The 13911-nt window shown below is 39.3% G+C and overlaps 1 long non-coding RNA gene across 1 annotated transcript; it reads left to right on the top strand.

Annotated features, from left to right (window-relative positions):
* Nucleotides 1-3229: 3229 nt before the first annotated feature.
* On the top strand, nt 3230-7206 carry LOC127628470 (uncharacterized). Its single transcript, XR_007968670.1, has 3 exons — nt 3230-3319; nt 6341-6541; nt 6728-7206. It is a non-coding gene; the product is annotated as an uncharacterized LOC127628470 (long non-coding RNA).
* Nucleotides 7207-13911: the final 6705 nt, after the last annotated feature.

Below are 13911 nucleotides of genomic sequence, written 5' to 3'. Positions count from 1 at the left end.
TAAAATAAAATGTCCTTTATTTTCGTCAACAATTCCATTTGAAAGGTTAAACAAGGGGTCAGAAATAGTTAAAATACATAAATTAAATAAACCTTTTACAATCATCTACTGATAGTATCAGATGATAATTGCATGGGAAAATGTTCAATATTAATTGCCATATTCATGTATTTGTATCATGCTATTTACATGGTACTCGAAGGCAATTCAAAGAATAGTATTGTACTACAAATATGTACTAGAGTATGTGTCATAAACAACATGGGATAATCTTGTTACTTCTTTAAGTATGTTTTAATTTCTATGTATTTATTTATTTAAATTTTTTGGAAATATGACATGTAGAGGCAATGTACATGTAGTGAATATATTAAAGGTATACCAAACTTGAATTTACCTACTAATTAATAAAAGTTTACTACAAATAAAATGAAAGTTACAAGTTAAAATAAAAGCAGAATTTTTGTATAGCCCTACTGACTACTAATTTATACTCAATTAATGAAAAAATAAGAAATAAATAAGGATTGCTGTGGCTTTGTTAGTCATGTCCATATTTTTAACAAATATTTAAATGATTAATTTTATTAACAGTTATTTCAATAACTCGTGATTAACTGTTATGGGCCAGAATATTTGGTGGGAATAGACAGACATGCATGTAGTCGAAACCAAGTGACATCAGTCATTTGCATCACATGCTCAGCACAATAACCTGTTAGGCTAGCAGTCATGTTGTGTTGTCTTGTTTGTTTTATTGGATATGCCCTCTCTATATCATTCCTCCGAACTGTTTTGTTGATCTGAGATTAGATTTAGGTAGAATATGAGACACTGAGTTGTATGTAGCCTTCTAGTTTGTGGAGAATGAACCTAATGGTTGGTCACATTTTCAAATGACCTTAATTAGGCGAGTAAGGACAAACATACTGTACTTTTAACTCTTGTTGAAAGAATTTGAACAGCTTGTGTCTGCAAATTGTATCTGGCAGCAGAGGGAGTGCTTGGCTCTCATGTAGATATGCATGGGGCTGCATATGGGGCGGAGCTACCATAAGTAAACAAGTGGGACAACAACAAAAAAATGTAATACTTGTCAAAGGTTTGTGCATTAAGCCTAGCAGTGTAAATATAGCATTGATGATTAGTTGAGTTTCTAACAGCACCTATAGGCTTACTCCGCATATGATTTAACACTGAGTTATGTTAAAGGTGCACTAACTATTTTTTTTTTTTTACCTTTTAGCTGTCACACATTTTTCTCCCCCACACTTCTGAATCATTTGTTGAAACCAGAGCAGAACAAATAGAACTTGTTAAAGAAAGGGCAAGTGAAAAAATAGTGAAATCCCAGAAAAAAACATATATAAAACGCTTGCAAAAAAATACAAGAACATCACTTTCAATGTTAGTAACAAGGTTTTACTCTTTAATGCACAAAAAAATGATGGAAGGGGTTGGACTCCAGCCAGACTTCTCTGGGCCCTACTCCATTTCCACTATCAGAGGGAAGACAGTTGAACTAAAAAAATCAGGAAGGACTTATTTTGAAAACTACATACAATTTAAAGGGGACACAAAAGAAATGTTAGCTGAACAGCGGCAAGCAGTGCAAGGCCAACTTGAGTTGCATGTTGACCAGGTGAGACTGGATGAGAAGTACAGTGAATTGGAAAGGTATCAGTCACATTCAGTGAAAGGGAAAGCTGTAGAGTTGGAAGTTGACTAGGTGACACTGGAAGATAAGTCCAAAACAGTGGAATGGGAATGAGGTCAACCTTTTAAGAAAGAAGAAAGTCTACCTCAGAAATGGAAAGAGAGGAAATAAAAAGACAACAGGACAAAAGACAAATGTCTCAGATTCTCAAGTTGTCAGAGAAGATGATCATGATTGTATATCCACAAGGCAAAGAAGATGCTGACAAAAGAAAGATGCATAGAAACTGGAGGTCATTGCTCACATTAAAAAAAAAATAATTTAAAACATATTACTTTTGATCAATTTAAGAGTGCACCAAATAATTTCATGGTTGTTTTACTGGCCAGTGCAGTGAAAAAATGACTTGGCACACCTTTAAGAAAACAAATCACTGACACTAATGTAGTAATCATGGCTGACAGTGAATAGAGCTGTACTTCAGTGACACTGGTAACCAACCAAAACTCTTTTTGTGTGATGCTCCACCCACACTTTGTAAGGGATAATGTACAGGCCTGTCGGGGTTTATTATGTGATAACAACCTGCTGTCTGTGCATAATCCTGCTTTTTACACAGCTATTAACCAGATAAATGAATACATGGACATAAAATATTGATTTACATTGAAATTATGTACCCATTAGGGTATAATTATATTATGTAAATAAATCGCTGAACAGCTTAAAGTATATCTGCCACAGGTTCGTGTCGGATTTCTTTTTGTGTTTTTTCTGTAAAAATGTCCATCTGGCTTTTATTCCGCATTTTACAAGACTACTTGCAAATAAAAAAATACATGTTCATGAAACATTGATCTGCGTTGAAATTATGTGAGAACAAATATGTAGTTGAACTGCTTGAATCCTGCTTGAGTTTTGTTGCTGTGAATTTTATAAAAATGACCATCTAACTTTCTGAGCCTGTCATAAGACTACTTGCCAAATTCATTAATAAATGCACATGAAACATTAATTTGAGTTGAAAATATCTGATTACCTTACTTGTTGAGAATGCAAAGATCCGAGAACCAGTAAAGATGGCAGGCAGTACCCGGGTGACCGGTCTGATATGTCTTTCTCAGGCTGTTACAAGGAGATATCAGACCACTAGATTGCCATTGACCAATCAGAATTTAGGATTCCAGACAGCCATGTAATAATAGGTGTTAGTTTAAGTATAAGACCGCTTTCATATTGGTCAGTGAAACCTAAACTGTTACTGATGCAAAAAAATGATTGCATCTTTAAGATTTACTTTTCATAAGCAGTAAAATCATTTATAGGTGTCTATCATAATTTACCTGTGCTCTCAAAAATTAAATATTTGCTTTTAAAGGTTCAGATCAGATGCTTGTGACTTGGACTACACATAGTTTACAACATGAGCAATGGATGAATGGGAGCAGCTGTGGAGACTTAGTTTTAAAAGTAGGGAAACAAAGTATTTAAAAATCAGCAAAGATTTGGTTTACATTATAAACCAAATAATGTTCTTGCTTAACTTTTTTTTGTTAGTTTGCAGAGGATTACCTAAAGGAACAGCTCTCAATGTCCAGACGGATCCAAAATCTATGGAAATGTCCAGAAATTGTATAGCATGCACATTAAGTGAGCATATCGGTAAGTTTATTTGCCGTAAAATTCACAATCGCATTTTAAAGTTATTTCTGGAGACTTGTATGATGGTCTGTAGAAGTCCTTTTTGTATTATTCATCAGCATATTCTTGGCATTGCTAATGTTTCTTTATTATCAAGGTTCCATAACCAAGCACAATGTATTGATAAAGTGGATCATAGTGATAAAGTATTTTTGTTAAATCCCCATCGCTTTATCCCACAAGGTAATGTTAATGCCCTCTGCACAGCCTGTAACAGAATAAACCCATGCAATGATATCTCTGACAGCTTTACCATGGTAAATGACACATAGATTCAAGTATAAACTTGATTTGTTTATATCCTCTGAGTGCTCAGAGGATGTGCAGACCAGCTGGCAGATGTTCTTACCGACATCTTCAACATCTCTCTGAGCAGCGCCGTTGTTCCAACGTGCTTCAAGGCCACCACCATCATCCCCATGCCAAAGAAGTCTTCAGTGTCCTGCCTCAACGACTACCGTCCCGTCGCACTTACACCCATCATCATGAAGTGCTTCGAGAGGCTCATCAGAGGCAGGTTAAGACCCAGCTGCCCCCCTCACTAGACCCACTGCAGTTTGCGTATCATTCAAACCGTTCAACGGACGATGCCATCACCACAACCCTCCATCTGGCCCTCACCCACCTAGACAATAAGGACTCATACGTTCGAATGCTGTTCATAGATTTCAGCTCAGCATTCAACACAATCATTCCCCAGCACCTGATTGGAAAGCTGAACCTGCTGGGCCTGGACACCTCCCTCTGCAACTGGATCCTGGACTTCCTGACTGGGAGACCTCAGTCAATCCGGATCGGGAACAGCATCTCCACCACCACCACACTGAGCACGGGGGCCCCCAGGGCTGTGTGCTCAGTCCACTGCTGTTCACTCTGCTGACTCACGACTGTGCAGCAATGCACAGCTCGAATCACATCATCGAAGTTCGCCGATGACATGACCGTGGTGGGTCTCATCAGCAAGAACAACGAGTCAGCATACAGAGAGGAGGTGCAGCGGCTGACGAACTGGTGTAGAGCCAACAACCTGTCCCTGAATGTCAACAAAACAAAAGAGATGGTTGTTGACTTTAGGAGAGCACAAGGTGAACACACTCCGCTGAACATCGACGGCTCCTCTGTGGAGATCATCAAGAGCACCAAATTCCTTGGTGTTCACCTGGCGGAGAACCTCACCTGGTCCCTCAACACCAGCTCTATCACCAAGAAAGCCCAGCAGCGTCTCTACTTTCTTCGAAGGCTGAGGAAAGCACATCTCCCAACCCCCATCCTCACTACATTCTATAGAGGGACTATTGAGAGCATCCTGAGCAGCTGCATCACTGCCTGGTTTGGGACTTGCACCGTTTCGGACCGCAAAGCCCTGCAGAGGATAGTGAGGACAGCTGAGAAGATCATTGGGGTCTCTTTTCCCTCCATCAAAGACATTTACAAAAAACACTGTATCCGCAAAGCAACCAGCATTGTGGACGACCCCACACACCCCTCACACAAACTCTTTACCCTCCTCCCTTCTGGCAAGAGGTACCGAAGCATTCGGGCCCTCACGGCCAGACTGTGTAACAGCTTCTTCCCCCAAGCCATCAGACTTCTCAATACTCAGAGACTGGTTTGACACACACGTGTCCTGAGTTGCACTTTAATAACTGTCACTTTATAACTGTCTGCTACCTCAATAACTGCTATGTGCATAGAACATTATCTCATAGTATGTTATGTTTACATTTTTAGAAACTGTCATCTTTTTGCACTACTGAGTACTGGTCGGCGCTGCACTGTCTATTGTCCTGTTCATTGTCAGTAATTTGTTGTACTGTCCTGTACTTTTTGCACATGTTTGCACGTGCACTTTATATAGGTATATATAGGTAGTTTATATAGGTATTTTATTTCGTTGTGTAGTCTCATGTGGTCCTATGTTGGTCCTTTGTTGTTTTTATGTAGCACCATGGTCCTGGAGGAACGTTGTCTCGTTTTGCTGTGTACTGTAATAACTGTATATGGTTGAAACGACAATAAAAACCACTTGACTTGACTTGACTTGACTTGTTGATTTAATTCACTTGACTCTTTATAGGTGCAGTGCAATCTGTGTTCAAGTTGGGAACACTTAACTTGCATCCCTAATGTCACGACTGCAGAGGAGCTGCTAATAGAATATAATTGCAGCCATTGCAAATTATAGTGTTTTATTTTTTCAGCTGATCTGTTGTTTCACTACTTGATTATTGGGTTGCTCTTTGTTACATCCCTAGATGTTTGTTTGTTTGTTTTTTGTGATTAACATGTTTTATTGATTAATCTATTAAACAAGAATAACAAAACATTAATAAACAGAATCGATATTTAACCATATTTGGTCACATAATTATAGACACAAAAAACAAAAACAAAAAAATATGATAATCACACACATCCACTACACCTCTCTCTCCACTGTCCCTCCCTGAGAGCCCTCCAAAAAAGACATTATTTGCCCCATTTCTCCACAAACAGGTCTAAATTCTCCAGTCTTCTGGATGCCCCTTCCTCAAAAGCTGCCACCCTGGCCATCTCCGAATACCACTCCTGGGGGTGGTGTTCGGAGATGGGGGTGCTCCAGCCGACTTACAACCCCTAAAAATTGTCTGTCTGGCAATCATAATACTAGTTAGGAACCTGTTTTTATGTGCTTATTCTCCAAATTAACAACCACTTTATCTCCTACAATACAGAGTCTGGGGGAACATAACATTTGAGAGCCCAATACCCCACACATAAAAATCTGTATCCTCAACCAAAATGTTTGGATCCCCAAAATTATGGAGGCCCAAACCTGCATAAATAATAAATTAATAAATGTAATAATAAAAAAATAAATAAAGGAATAAATGTCTTGATAAAACAAATATAATTAGTTTTTAATTAAATGTATTCCTGAATTTATTATTGTGTGACTTTATTCCTAGTTATGATCCATATGATTTTCACATTTATTTTCAGATACTGTCAAGGACTAAGATTAAGAGAGGTCGACATGATGCAGGATGGCATAGCTGGAAGTTCAGCAACCCTGAGTAAAATGAGTCAAAAGCTTAGATTGATCTATAAAGATGCTTTAAAGAGGTATAGAAAGAAGACTGGACAGAGCAAAGAACAGAGTTCATTGTTATAGATGAAAGCGACTTCCACCATAAAAGGAAGGTGGGATATCTTTTTTATTATTATAAATTTTATGTTTAACATTGCTAGGGACATTTCACAGTTGATGGTAACATTGAAATCACCACCAAAAAAATTTAGTTTGTTTAAACACATTCATTTTAAAGTACAAATCTTATGCATGAAATCAGAAAAAAGCAGTTGTTAACAGTATTTTTTTATTTCTAGTATGGACGTGGAAGAGTAGGTGAAACATGGAAAAGGAAAAAGTGGGTGTTCGGCATGCTTGCCATAAAGGCTCAAAGACGACGACCGATTTTGCGACTCGTAGAACGGCGTTCAAGACATCATCTCATTCCCATCATCAGAAGACATGTTTGCCCACGATCCACAATTATAAGTGATCAATGGAGACCCTATAGGGCTTTGACAAGGCTGGGCTACTCTCACTACTCTGTGAATCACGTACAAAATTCAGATCTGGAGATTGAGAGGCAACAAGACCGAGAAGCTCTTGAAGGAACACTTGGCTTGTATTGAGTGGTTTTATTGGATGGGGATGGAGCACAGATATGGTCCTCTGGGGCGTTTGATGAAGGACATTAGAAAGTATTACTGCATTTAAGGAATTACATCATATATTGTAATTCAAACATTACAACGCTCAGTAAAGTTGTTTGAGGATATAAAACTAATAAAAAAAAGTGAAACAGACACTTGTGTCAAACTTTACTAAAATGCTAAATCAGTATAATAACTCAGTTACTATGTACCATGCTTGTTAAAGTTTTTTTTTTTTTCAAAACAATCATTCATTAATGGGGTTCCCTGAATTTTCACTTTAGAATACTGTTCCATGTTGTAAGTAATATACTCATAATTATGTGGTAATTCTTTATTAATTACTCATGGGTTCCCTGTATTTTCACTTTAGAATATTGTTCCAGGTTGTAAGTAATTCCCTCATAATTACGTGGTAATTCTTTATTAATTACTCATGGGTTCCCTGTATTTTCACTTTAGAATATTGTTCCAGGTTGTAAGTAATTCCCTCATGATTACGTGGTAATTCTTTATTAATTACTCATGGGTTCCCTGTATTTTCACTTTAGAATATTGTTCCAGGTTGTAAGTAATTCCCTCATAATTACGTGGTAATTCTTATTAATTACTCATGGGTTCCCTGTATTTTCCCTTCCCCTCAGTCATTGCCTTACATACAGGAATAATTTACCCAAAGTTAATGAGATATGTGCTGAGGAAAACAAGAGACACACACTATACTGTATATAAATCATAAACCTACCTGAGGTAAGTTGGCTAGTCACTTATAGTGGGGATGGGGTACCATTCCGTTGTTGATTTCTGGTTACAGACCACACTCACAAAGCAATTGACCATACAGGCCAAAATTCTTAAATTTGCTGTGATGACTCATTTTGGGAGTGTAGTAATTCCACGAAATGCATATTGCATTTCCATAGTAATAATAACATTAGTAGTAAGGAAGAATAAAGGGCCACAACCTGATTATTGTAATGGCTAATTGTGTATGACTGTTCATTAGTAGATACTTAATAGTTATTTCTTCTGAAGCTGAATTTGTAGATAATTAAAAGTAGTTCATCAGGAGGCATGACTGATTAGTTAATTGTTACTTAACACAATTATACAATTATATTACATACTGGTTAGTTAACACATATTCCTTAGTAGTTAATAGTAGTGACTTAAGTGTTAATGAAGAATTACCTATTAGTTCTGCAGTAATTCCTAATTAGTTATGTATTAAGTAAGATACAGTATTCTAAAATGTTACCGAAAAGATTTTTGTTTGAATTTTCATTGTGCCTCTTTACTACTTTATTCTGTTTAATCCTTTACTTACTGTTAGTTTAAAAATGTGATTTATGTTATTTCATTAGATAGAATGGGAGAAAGAGTAAGGAAAGGGAGAAAGTAATCATAAGAGAGTTAGTCAACTCAAAAAATAAAGGCTAAGTTTGTGTTTTATAAAAGATTTGAAGGTTCTACAGTTTTTGATGTATGTTTGAATGGGAAAAAAGAAAGTAGGGGATGATAGAAGTAGGTTGAAAGTTCTAGAAGAGGTTTTATTCAAGATGGGAAAGTTTGATAGAAGCCTTTGGAGATGCTTTGTGAGAAAAGCATTTAATATATTGCATTATTATAATTATCACTATTTTCACTGTTGAAGAATAACTTAAATATAAAATTGTGAGATTCTAAAATGAAAAGAAGGAAAAAAGAAATGTTTTTATGATGAATAATTAAGATTGAAAGGTTATTTATTACTTTTACTTATGATTTTATTGAACTCATGTACATATTAATAGTAATGAAGAATGGAAAAAAAGGAAGCATGGTGGTGATTTAAGATTAAGATTGCTTGTCTTGATTGTTTATAACAATTACATTTTTTTTTTTTAAGAAATAGGATGCATGGTTGACAAAAATTGATATAATGATTGGAATAACAATCCTTTTGAGAGGAATAATATTCTGTTGTGTGTTACCATTGATCAAACCCTTGATCCGAGCAGCAACGAGGCAGATGACAAAGATCATTGTGAATAGTCCAATGATATACAATGACAACTATCCCGGATGGAAAGAAAGGAAGGAAATTGATTCCTCTAATGAAGATATATATAAAGAGATGAATGATGAGCCACGCCTAGTCAATTCTAGTCAAATTAATGCAGAAAGAAATTATAGTTAGTGAATATAAAATATGTAACTATATGAAGTGATCACAGTGTTTTTATGAATATAAAATGAAATAGTCATGCTTTTGCCAACATTGATGCAAAGTTGGACATGGATTACCTGCTAGCAGGGAGACGCTGATGACGAAACTAGGGAGGCATAAGATGATTTTATTGGATGAAGAGACCATCACTCAAAGAGATAAGGAGAACAGAAACTTCGGTTGAATGCAAGCCGCGACCGCAATGTTGTCATGGTCATGCTCTCGCAGTGAGAGCATGAGCCATCAACAAACGCAGCCTCAGTGTGATCGCTACCCAGACACACGAGACAACGCCTGTGGCCGTCTGAAGCGGAGAGAACTCTACTGCATCCAGGAACTGCACAGGGGCAAAAGGGCATCTTTATAAAGACGCGTCCTGAAAAGGACATTAACGCCGCCGTGTATTTTGCTCTTTTAGAGAAAATCACTTTTTTAGAGGAAATCACTCTTCGGTTCCATCATCTTTATTAAACAGTTATTTTGAAAAATGCCCCCTGACACTAAAAAAAATCAATTCGATAACTTTGTGAGGTTTGTTATGAAGACCAGCAAGAGCCAACTTGGGTGATAATTGAACCAAATTTGTAGTTTCCAGTTGTTTAATTTTAATAGAATTCTAAATGGTTTGATCTTGATAAATTGTGGACTATAACACAATATGATGCAATTAATAATAAGAGATGAAAAACTCCAAAAGTATTGGAAAGTTATGAATGTATTTGTCAAATTGAATGAATTTCTAACCATAGGTTGATGCTATCAGCAATCTTGTGTGACTGGTATGGTGACAAAATTAACAAAACAATAACCTTTTAAAAGTCACAGTGTAATTTAACAGCTTGGAACTTGCACACCCTTTGTTAAAAAATATTTGTTCAGATGACATTTCGAAATGTGATCGAAAGTTGGGGCAACATGTAGGTAAATATTGTTGTTGTAACTTGTTTTTATGCTAATTCAACTGCAATAATTCCTCTGATGCAATTACTTCAGTATCTTCAGATCTTCAGTCACAAATCCATCTGATACATTTTGTGAGGCTTGGATTGAAGATCATGTGAGCAAATTTCTTAGGTACAGTTGTAAAAAAAAAAAACTACATCCTGAATTAAAATAAATAAAGTGTAAAGGGATCAATGAAAAGGAGGATGCGAGAACCGGCTTGACGATATAAATAATGGTTTAATGATAAACTTAAAAGACAACATAAACACACACGACGGACATGTCCGTTAACGATCTCTCTCTCCTGCACGATCCTCTGCAGTCGACCTTTATTCCCTCACGGAGGCATAATTAGCCTAATACGGACCGGGTGTGTAGGATCACGACCCGGCCCCGCCCTCCGCCCTGCCACATTCCTCCCTCATTCTCTCAGGCTGGGGAGCCCCCGGCCTGACGTACACCCCCCCCCCCTTCCCTGGGGGACGGCGTGCTTTACGTCTAGTCTGCCGGCAGGTCATCCCCATCTACCTGGACGAGGGAGGGGACAAGGGGAGGGAAACAGAAATAATTAAAATGGGGGGTACTTCCTGTAACAGTGTAGTACCCCCCAAAAACACTGTAAAATTTAAAAGAGGGAAAAGGAAAACGCAGAGCGACAGTGAGAGAGAGAGAGGAGAGAGAGATGAAAAAAAAAACCTCTCACTCGCCAGTTCTCCGATACGCCGCGGCTTGTTCCTCGGCAACTCCTCCACCCCATATCGGACGACAGCCGCGCCTCTCCAGGTGGATCAGAGGCAGTCCTCCAGCCCCTGGCGGACTGAATGCCCCGCCACGTTCTCGGGGAACAGAAGGGGTCTCCCCCACCCCTGGCAGCGGTTCTCTCGCTCCAGGCGGTCGGCAGTCTTAAACCCCGCCGCGTTGCAGCAGCTGATAGGGAACTCCTCCGCCCCTGGCAGCGGCCCTGACAGCTCCAGGCAGTCGGTTAGGAGCCCCTTTTCCCCTCGCAGTCGGTGGCCATCGTCCTCTTTCAGGCGGCTGGGCTCCTCGTCCCCCGGCAGATGGCCGCGGCTGCTCCGTTGGGGTGGACAGTAGTGGCGAGAACTCTACTACGGCGTATCCCTCCTCCTTCCCGGGCTTTGGCACCAGTGTAAAGGGATCAATGGAAATGAGGAGGCGAGAACCGGCTTTTCAATATAAATAATAGTGTAATGATAAACTTAAAAGACAATATAAACACACACATGACGGACATGTCCGTAAATGAGCTCTCTCTCCCGCACAATCCTCTGCAGTCGACCTTTATTCCCTCACGGAGACATAATTAGCCTAATACGGACCGGGTGTGTAGGATCACGACCCGGCCCCGCCCTCCGCCCTGCCACATTCCTCCCTCATTCTCTCAGGCTGGGGAGCCCCCGGCCTGACGTACACCCCCCCCCCCTTCCCTGGGGGACGGCGTGCTTTACGTCTAGTCTGCCGGCAGGTCATCCCCATCTACCTGGACGAGGGAGGGGACATGGGGAGGGAAACAGAAATAATTAAAATGGGGGGTACTTCCTGTAACAGTGTAGTACCCCCCAAAACACTGTAAAATTTAAAAGAGGGAAAAGGAAAACGCAGAGCGACAGTGAGAGAGAGAGAGAGAGAGATGAAAAAAAAAAACTCTTACACGCCAGTTCTCCGATACGCCGCAGCTTGTTCCTCGGCCATTCCTCCACCCCCTATCGGACGACAGCCGCGCCTCTCCAGGTGGATCAGAGGCAGTCCTCCAGCCCCTGGCGGACTGAACGCCCCGCCACGTTCTCGGGGAACAGAAGGGGTCTCCCCCACCCCTGGCAGCGGTTCTCTCGCTCCAGGCGGTCGGCAGTCTTAAACCCCGCCGCGTTGCAGCAGCTGATAGGGAACTCCTCCGCCCCTGGCAGCGGCCCTGACAGCTCCAGGCAGTCGGTTAGGAGCCCCTTTTCCCTCGCGAGTCGGTGGCCATCGTCCTCTTTCAGGCGGCTGGGCTCCTTGTCCCCGGCAGATGGCAGCGGCTGCTCCGTTTGGGTGGACAGTAGTGGCGAGAACTCTACTACGGCGTATCCCTCCTCCTTCCCGGGCTTTGGCACCAGTGTAAAGGGATCAATGGAAATGAGGAGGCGAGAACCGGCTTTTCAATATAAATAATAGTTTAATGATAAACTTAAAAGACAATATAAACACACACATGACGGACATGTCCGTAAATGAGCTCTCTCTCCCGCACAATCCTCTGCAGTCGACCTTTATTCCCTCACGGAGGCATAATTAGCCTAATTCGGACCGGGTGTGTAGGATCACGACCCGGCCCTGCCCTCCACTCTGCCACAAAAGGCATCAACAGCTTGGAACTTGCACACCCTTTGTTAAAAAATATTTGTTCAGATGACATTTCGAAATGTGATCGAAAGTTGGGGCAACATGTAGGGAAATATTGTTGTTGTAACTTGTTTTTATGCTAATTCAACTGCAATAATTCCCCTGATGCAATTATTTCAGTATCTGAGTAAAGTCATCAAATTATTCTTTCCTTTTCCTATGTTTAGGTAGGTTTTTTTTTCTTTCAGATCATACAAAATAATATATGGACTCTTTGATCAAGCTACTTTTATTTTCTTGCGAGAACATTTAGCAATTTGGATTTTTAACAGTGCACATTTCAGCTTCAATAATTTGGGGCTTATTATATTATTAACAAAACACTAACATAAACACTGCAATACACTGAAATTTGTTTCATGTGGTGACATCTAAATGTGTTAATTTTATTCAAGTGAAAGTATATTAAAACTAAATCACCAAGACAACTTGAATATGTTAGGTTACACCGATCAAATAACCAAATCATTTGGTAACACTTTAAAATAAGGTTCCATTAGTTAACATGAACTATCAAAGAACAATACTTTTACAGCACAGAAGAAAAATATCTTGAATCTCTACTTGCAGGAGAGACCTCATGATGTAATCACAGAAGGTGCCCTTTGGGAGGGTTTCAATCATGAAAATTAGAGGTAAAAAAAGATATTGGATTTTTTTGTAATGTTCAATACTTTTAGATAATTTATTAATATTGGTTAATGTTAATTCCTTTTTTATTAAATTTTTTCCTTTTCTCCCCTTTCCTCCCCAGTTTGTCATGCCCAATTCCCAACAAGTCCTCTTGTTGGCGTAGTGACTCACCTCAATCCAGGTGGCGGAGGACGAATCTCAGTTGCCTCCACTTATGAGACAGTCTATCCACAGATCTTATCATGTGGCTTGTTGAGCACGTTACCACAGAGACGTACACATTATAGTGACCACGAGGAGGTTAACCCCACGTGACTCTACCACCCTAGCAATCAGGCCAATTGGTTGCTTAGGAAGCCAGACTGGAGTCAATCAGCACGCCATGGATTTTAACTTGCGACTCCAGGTGTGGTAGTCAGTGTCTTTGCTCGCTGGTAAATGTTAATTTCAACATTTACTAATAATTTTATTTGTAACACTTTCAAGTCATTATAATGCATTAGTAATGTCTCAAAATACGCCTTATAATATGTTATAACTTCTCATAAATAATTGTAACCACAATTATAATACATTATGCTTACCCATTCATAGTTATACCTTAGAATATAATGCATTATAACAACAGCAACATCCAATTTTATGTGCAGAAGTAATAATGTATTAT

Source organism: Xyrauchen texanus, chromosome 35 (genome assembly GCF_025860055.1).
Source record: "Xyrauchen texanus isolate HMW12.3.18 chromosome 35, RBS_HiC_50CHRs, whole genome shotgun sequence".
Lineage (NCBI taxonomy): Eukaryota > Metazoa > Chordata > Actinopteri > Cypriniformes > Catostomidae > Xyrauchen > Xyrauchen texanus.
This window is presented reverse-complemented; position numbering and strand designations above follow the sequence as displayed.